This window comes from Taudactylus pleione, unplaced genomic scaffold, assembly GCF_031769625.1.
Source record: "Taudactylus pleione unplaced genomic scaffold, aTauple2 ptg000120l, whole genome shotgun sequence".
In the NCBI taxonomy this organism is placed as follows: domain Eukaryota; kingdom Metazoa; phylum Chordata; class Amphibia; order Anura; family Myobatrachidae; genus Taudactylus; species Taudactylus pleione.
In genome coordinates this window covers 8679071-8688236 of record NW_028284522.1, presented here as the reverse complement: position 1 = coordinate 8688236, position 9166 = coordinate 8679071, and positions in this window count along the sequence as shown.

The window sequence follows — 9166 nt, the reverse complement described above, 5'->3', positions numbered from 1 at the left end:
GTATCGCATTCCAGAGCTTAGTACATGTGGAAATGTGGCTAAAACTCAGAAAATTGCATTTTCTGAGTTTTGGGCGCAATTTTATGCTTAGTACATCCTGCCCAATATGTTATATATAATAATACAGTATATCCTGTGCTGAAAAATGCATTCAACTGCAACATATTGTAGTAAAATGAAAACAGGCTTTACTTATGGTGAAAGGGTTATGCCTTTTCTGAAGTACTGACAATTTTGATCAATACAGTAATTCAAAGTACAACACGTGAAGCCATATAAAAGTGAAATTATAACCATATTGGACTTTGATGACTCAAAATAATGTAAGGATAAGTCATTTAAAATAATGCAGAAGACAGTGATGAAGGGAAGTGCAAATCCATTAATATAGTTTTTTTTCCATAGCAACAGAGCAGAAAGTATAAAACATAAATATCAAAGGAACTGTAAAATGTCCATGAAGAAAGTCCAGGTGCATGTCCAGTAAAGTGCAAGATATACTGTATAGTTGTCATGGTAACAGCAGAGGTAAATTCCCAGGTCTCCATGTAATGGGCTGCTTGGAGTGTTCAAGTGATAAAAGACAGCTAAAATGTCCATGATCTCTCCAAGGAGCAAGCCTGTGGCAATTTGTAGTGGGATTAGGCAATGCGCCGTAGATTTAAGGCTTCATTGATTTTGATTCAAAAACTGAATATTGTGGATCAGAGTCTTTAGGTTTCAACTGTAGCTGTACTATATGTTTGCCTTGTTGTATCGCCATGGTAAGACTCTCCTTTTTATTAATGGCCAGGATGAACAGCTGTTACATGGACATTACTATTTTTATATGAGCTATTACTTATATATACAGTATATTAAGTTATTTATTCTCAGGTATCATTCTTTGACAATGAAAAAAAAAGCAGTGTCTCCAATATGGGGAAACTTTCCAAGATGTAATATTTACTGCTGAGTCATCCTTTGCATTCAAACAATTTGATGAGCTTTCAGTAGGAAAGGCCACTTACCATTAACTTCTGGGCAAAAACACTAGGGAGAAATGTTATGAGACTCAAAGTACAGTGAGATTTTCAAAATCAAAATTTTGGTGCAATTTCTTTTTTGGAAAATTACAAGACAGTCAGATGTATTGAAGCAAATGCACCAAAATATATTTTTATCTATCTATCTATCTATCTATCTATCTATCTATCTATCTATCTATCTATCCCCTTGTTATAAATAAAATGGATGAGTGCCCTCTTTATCTTTAAAATAATAATGACTTCTTTATTTTTAAAAATAGAAATGTTGTTAATAATTAAAGTGATATTATTGCTCCCTTACTGTATAATTTGTTTTTGTGCCTTATTTCTGTTTTATAATCTTTTGGCCCATCAATTGTTGGGGTTCTTATAATTATCTTTCTTGAGCTTCTTTCTTAAGCCAAATTAGTCCAAGAGAATAAGAAAAATTCCCTTATCAATTGAGCTGACTGCTTAGTAGTACTTCCCCAATGCACATTAGTTAAGGTTGGCAAGCCCGCCTACTTTATAGAATGGCCGCCAATCAGGAGCATTGTTTCATTGTGAAAAATTAAAGACTGCTCTTAATTGGCTGATGGTTTTTTCTTTTAATATAGTTTTGAATTTACACGTTGACAAGTTAGGAATGCTGCTGAGCTGTTTACTTCTCAGCAGATATGCAAACCAAACAAATAAAAGGAAATTTTGCTACATGAACACACCTATATAACTATATACAGTATACTACTACTATAACTCTCTGCCCTAATGGCGTTTTTTCAACAACTACAGCCCACACCCTCTCCCTACACTCTCCTGTGTTGTTTTATGTACTGCTGTGCCTGATGAAAGCACCGGAATAAATAGCGCTGAAACGTTGCTGGTAATACGCTAACTTCTGACTTCAGTGAAAGTTATTTTGGAGTGCTGCCTCATTGTATATTTTATTGTTATTCAGTATACTACTGGTAACAAACTATACAACTGCAAAACACGTGAGTGCTGAATTTTTATATATATATATATATATATATATTATGAAAAGTCCTATTGGCCCACACTCACTCCATAATTCTCATTATTGGCTGGGGTGCCACACCAATTCCTTGAGACCATGGGATCCATACAGTATTCAACATAAGGGGTGCACTCACCAGACTTGAGATACCTAGCACATTTTTATTCCAGCATAACAGAACACAGTCAGCCCTCTTCATGGGTTGACTATGTTCTGTTATGCTGGAATAAAAATCTGCTGAGTATCTCAAGTCTGGCGAGTGCACCCCTTATGTTGAATACTATATATATATATACAGTATATATATATATATATATATATATATATATATAGTCCAAGGTAGTCGGCCCACCAGTTCTCTTGCATAAATGGTGTGTCGGGGGCCCTCCTTTATTACCACCCCCTGGGGATTGGAAAAAAATAGTATATAGCCCCTCGGGCGGCACTCAAGTTGGCTGTACATAAAACCTTTAATATATAAACGTTATGAGCAAAGTTTCAGGACCATAACTTTTAAGTGTTAATAGTTATTTATACAATCCTCTTGAGTGCTACCCGAGGGACTATATATATATATATATATATATATATATATATATATATATATATATATAGAAAAGACACAATCTGCCGGCACTCAAAAGAATAAAGGGACAACTCGCTCCGGTGCATCCAGTAGCAAAAACAATATCCAGAGGAGAAAGAACTGGCACTCGGAGACAGCAACAAGGAAAAACGATGTATATTCTCTTCTAACGTTTTCGAGGTTACCACCCCGTCGTCAGGACACAATACATACAGCAACAAACAACACTTACCCCACCGTTAAATACCCCACCTGTGGCCAGCTTCCATCACCGTGCACCGCGGTCGTCGGCTCCTCCCACCGGATACAGTCATCACCGAACTTCCGGGACGCCTTGCAGCCGTTACCATGGGAACAGCAGACTTGCGTTCCACCAGCCGGCCATATGCGCTCCAGCTCAGTCCAAGCTCAGGGCTGTCACCAGCGGTAAGATGCCGAACTGCCCGTGTGTGCACCAGCTAGGGAAACAAATTAGATAGCCATAAAAACAACATCCCCATAGAAAATAGATACAAACATTATGAACAACTAGGACACACATCATATATTGATACATATGGGAGATGATCTAACAGTATTATACCATGAATATCAAATATACTGTCAGTACTTATAGCAAATCACCCCACTTTTTTTAAAAACACAAGACATTCATAATAACCAAGACAAATATGCACAGTACACAAGCCTCATCACTTATAACAGACTATTCCAGTTAATTTTATCATTGAGTCCCCCTGGTTTAGTCGTGCCCAACTTAATAATCCAACGGGATTCTTTAAATAGCAGTGATCGAGCCCGATCACCACCCCGCACTGAAGCAGGGACATGATCAATGATGAAATATCGCAATGATTCTAACGTATGCCCAGCTTCCAGGAAGTGGCGTGCCACCGGTTGATCAATATCCCTACCATTGAGTATCATCCTGATCGCTGAACGATGAGCCGTCATCCTTTCCCTAAATTTCCTAGTAGTTTGACCTACATAATGTAGTCCACACGGGCACACAACAATGTATACAACATACGTTGAAAGATAAGTCAGCACATATCTAATATCAAAACTAGTATCCTTATGTGGATGCTTAAATGTTTTGCACGGTATCAAAAATTTACAAGTAGTGCAACCACTACATTTATAGCATCCCGAAGGTTTGAAATACATATTGGGGCAAGGGGATTTACCAAATTCAGAGACATCAGACCACACAAGTCTGTCTCTAAGATTCCGACCCCTCCTAAAAGCTGCTAAAGGTCTTTTATTACAAAGCATCGGTAGATCTCTATCTGTACTTACAATTGGCCATAATGCTTGAGTAGCTCTCCTAATGATCGGACTGGCCACCGTGTAGTCACTGACCCACGGGATAACATTAGTCTCCTCCCTTCTCATGGGATTTAACAAAAGTGATCTCTCCATCCCCAAGACCTCCATTTTTTGGTCCTGCAGCATCTTAATATCATAACCTCTAGAGGCAAATTTAGCAATCAGTATGTCTAACTCCAATTCAATCCTAGCGGGATCACTGGTAATACGCGCCACCCTCATCATTTGTGAACGTGGCAACCCTTTCTTTAGCGATGGTGGGTGATGGCTGTTTGCCATCAACAACGTGTTCCGATCCGTAGGTTTATGGAACACCTCTGTCTGTATCTTGCCCTCATGAATCTTTACAATCACATCCAAGAAATTGACCTGGCTGGTGCTGTAACTGTATGTAAATTTTATAGGTGAGTTAAGTGCATTGATCTCACGCATCACCATTTCAAACCTATCAACACCTCCCAGCCAAATCAAAAACACATCGTCTATATAACGAGTGTACAAATATATATGTCGACTGATATCTGGGTCACTGAAAAACATATCATGTTCTTGTTTAAACATATATACATTGGCATACGAGGGTGCCACAGACGACCCCATGGCACACCCTCGTAGCTGTAGATAGAAAGATCCATCAAACAAAAAATAGTTACGACGTAGTGTAAGTTCTAATAACGTCAGAAACAACTTATGATCAAACACAGAAGTGGCTAAGTTATTTTCCAAAAATAACTTCATGGCACACATCCCACCATTGTGAGGGATGGACGTGTACAAGCTACATACGTCTAAACAACAAAGGAGCGCATTATCAGGTAATATATCTATTGTTAATAGCATCTTCAAAAAACTTGTAGTGTCCTTCAAAAATGTCCCTTGTTGAGATAATAGTGGTTGGAGGATACAGTCAAGCAACTGTGACACTGGTTGTAATAGTGAACCACGGGCCGATATAATAGGCCTCCCTGGTGGTCTAATGGGGTCCTTGTGTAATTTAGGTAACGTATAAATCACTGGAACAATAGGGTGCTGGACACATAAGGCCTTAAATATTTTCACATCCATGATCTCTTTTCCCTTTGCTTCTGATAGAATATTCATCAATTCTTTTTGGTACTCCATAGTCGGGTCAGACACAAGTTTCAAATACACCTCACTATCCGACAATTGGTGGTAGATCTCTCGCTTATAATCATCTACTCCTTGGATTACAATTGCTCCGCCTTTATCAGCGGGCCTAATAATGATGTCCTTATAACTCTCAAGGTCATGCAACGCCCGCGATTCCAATCTAGAAAGATTAGACCGTATCTTACACGGAGTAGATATATATCTATGAATAGAGTCATCAAGCAGTCTGTTGAATGTCTTTAGTGAGGGGTTAGTGGAAACAGGGTCGAAGTTAGACCGTGAGGTTTTGCAAAGGAAGGTATCTAGAACTGTTGGCACCTTCAAAGAATTATCATCTTTATACAATTCCTTCAATCTCAGTTTTCTCGAAAACTTGTGTAGATTAAGTTTCCAGTTGAATTCATCATGTATATTAGTTGGTACAAAGCTTAATCCTTTACTGAGTACCTTGAGTTCAACTGGAGTCAGCACACGTTCAGAGAGATTAAAGATTAGGGTTTCTTCCGTGGTGCCAATTTTCTTGTTCCTCTTCCCTTGCCCCCCTCTGCGGGTGGGAGGTCATCTCTGGTACTTGCAGAGGCCGTAGTTGCCATCTCTAAAGGGATCATCGGTCTAGATGCAGTGTCATCTGTTTCAGAGATAATGAAATCACTGTCGCTGCTTGATTTATATTTATCCTGATGGATTCCTTGTACTTTCCTCTGCCAAGGACGTCTCCTCCTCATCCCCGCTTTGTTTGAGGGATATAGATCGCCACCTACTAGCCACTTATATACCCTATTGTCCTCGTAGTCAGAGTCTACTGCCATCTTCTTCCTACGTTTGAACTTCAAAAGTTCCTTCCGGTACTGATCACATTGACCGTTTAGTTTAGACATCCAATCATAGTTATTATCCTCCTGTAAAACTTGGATATGGTCTTTCTCAAAGATGGCAATCTTAGACCTAGTAGACGACAGCTCCTTGTTGGCTTCCTCCACCACAAGTATCATCAGGTCAAACGCACACTTATTTAGAATCGCAATCCATTTGCGAACAAATTCAGGGTTATTCCTGCCAATAGTCGGCACGTTATGTACTCGAAACCCCAGGGGAATTTTATGTTCCCTAAAGTAATCTGAGAGGGAGGTGCTGTGCAATAAATAATCTATCTCACGTCGTTTTAGTTTGAGAATTTGAAAATATAATTCTTCAGTATTCAGGGTAGGGTCACAAATAGGTACTGACTCCTTAGACAGAATCTGGTCAATTTCTGTCTGTGTGAAACTGAAAGTCTCTCCCAAAGGTGTAGTTAATACACTGTGATGTCCTATAGGGTCTAATCCCTGTGTAGAACTGCGTAAGGGATCCATTACGCTGCCAAAGTAAAAGCAACTGGAGCTATATCGCACCACTAGGTGTATGAATCACAGTCCAGGGTAATCAACAAAATAATGAACAATATTCAGGTGCCTTGCAACGGGTGCTAGATGCACAAATACAGAAAAGACACAATCTGCCGGCACTCAAAAGAATAAAGGGACAACTCGCTCCGGTGCATCCAGTAGCAAAAACAATATCCAGAGGAGAAAGAACTGGCACTCGGAGACAGCAACAAGGAAAAACGATGTATATTCTCTTCTAACGTTTTCGAGGTTACCACCCCGTCGTCAGGACACAATACATACAGCAACAAACAACACTTACCCCACCGTTAAATACCCCACCTGTGGCCAGCTTCCATCACCGTGCACCGCGGTCGTCGGCTCCTCCCACCGGATACAGTCATCACCGAACTTCCGGGACGCCTTGCAGCCGTTACCATGGGAACAGCAGACTTGCGTTCCACCAGCCGGCCATATGCGCTCCAGCTCAGTCCAAGCTCAGGGCTGTCACCAGCCGTAAGATGCCGAACTGCCCGTGTGTGCACCAGCTAGGGAAACAAATTAGATAGCCATAAAAACAACATCCCCATAGAAAATAGATACAAACATTATGAACAACTAGGACACACATCATATATTGATACATATGGGAGATGATCTAACAGTATTATACCATGAATATCAAATATACTGTCAGTACTTATAGCAAATCACCCCACTTTTTTTAAAAACACAAGACATTCATAATAACCAAGACAAATATGCACAGTACACAAGCCTCATCACTTATAACAGACTATTCCAGTTAATTTTATCATTGAGTCCCCCTGGTTTAGTCGTGCCCAACTTAATAATCCAACGGGATTCTTTAAATAGCAGTGATCGAGCCCGATCACCACCCCGCACTGAAGCAGGGACATGATCAATGATGAAATATCGCAATGATTCTAACGTATGCCCAGCTTCCAGGAAGTGGCGTGCCACCGGTTGATCAATATCCCTACCATAGAGTATCATCCTGATCGCTGAACGATGAGCCGTCATCCTTTCCCTAAATTTCCTGGTAAGAAAAGACCTTTAGCAGCTTTTAGGAGGGGTCTGAATCTTAGAGACAGACTTGTGTGGTCTGATGTCTCTGAATTTGGTAAATCCCCTTGCCCCAATATGTATTTCAAACCTTCGGGATGCTATAAATGTAGTGGTTGCACTACTTGTACATTTTTGATACCGTGCAAAACATTTAAGCATCCACATAAGGATACTAGTTTTGATATTAGATATGTGCTGACTTGTCTTTCAACGTATGTTGTATACATTGTTGTGTGCCCGTGTGGACTACATTATGTAGGTCAAACTACCAGGAAATTTAGGGAAAGGATGACGGCTCATCGTTCAGCGATCAGGATGATACTCTATGGTAGGGATATTGATCAACCGGTGGCACGCCACTTCCTGGAAGCTGGGCATACGTTAGAATCATTGCGATATTTCATCATTGATCATGTCCCTGCTTCAGTGCGGGGTGGTGATCGGGCTCGATCACTGCTATTTAAAGAATCCCGTTGGATTATTAAGTTGGGCACGACTAAACCAGGCGGACTCAATGATAAAATTAACTGGAATAGTCTGTTATAAGTGATGAGGCTTGTGTACTGTGCATATTTGTCTTGGTTATTATGAATGTCTTGTGTTTTTAAAAAAAGTGGGGTGATTTGCTATAAGTACTGACAGTATATTTGATATTCATGGTATAATACTGTTAGATCATCTCCCATATGTATCAATATATGATGTGTGTCCTAGTTGTTCATAATGTTTGTATCTATTTTCTATGGGGATGTTGTTTTTATGGCTATCTAATTTGTTTCCCTAGCTGGTGCACACACGGGCAGTTCGGCATCTTACGGCTGGTGACAGCCCTGAGCTTGGACTGAGCTGGAGCGCATATGGCCGGCTGGTGGAACGCAAGTCTGCTGTTCCCATGGTAACGGCTGCAAGGCGTCCCGGAAGTTCGGTGATGACTGTATCCGGTGGGAGGAGCCGACGACCGCGGTGCACGTTGATGGAAGCTGGCCACAGGTGGGGTATTTAACGGTGGGGTAAGTGTTGTTTGTTGCTGTATGTATTGTGTCCTGACGACGGGGTGGTAACCTCGAAAACGTTAGAAGAGAATATACATAGTTTTTCCTTGTTGCTGTCTCCGAGTGCCAGTTCTTTCTCCTCTGGATATTGTTTTTGCTACTGGATGCACCGGAGCGAGTTGTCCCTTTATTCTTTTGAGTGCCGGCAGATTGTGTCTTTTCTGTATTTGTGCATCTAGCACCCGTTGCAAGGCACCTGAATATTGTTCATTATTTTGTTGATTACCCTGGACTGTGATTCATACACCTAGTGGTGCGATATAGCTCCAGTTGCTTTTACTTTGGCAGCGTAATGGATCCCTTACGCAGTTCTACACAGGGATTAGACCCTATAGGACATCACAGTGTATTAACTACACCTTTGGGAGAGACTTTCAGTTTCACACAGACAGAAATTGACCAGATTCTGTCTAAGGAGTCAGTACCTATTTGTGACCCTACCCTGAATACTGAAGAATTATATTTTCAAATTCTCAAACTAAAACGACGTGAGATAGATTATTTATTGCACAGCACCTCCCTCTCAGATTACTTTAGGGAACATAAAATTCCCCTGGGGTTTCGAGTACATAACGTGCCGACTATTGGCA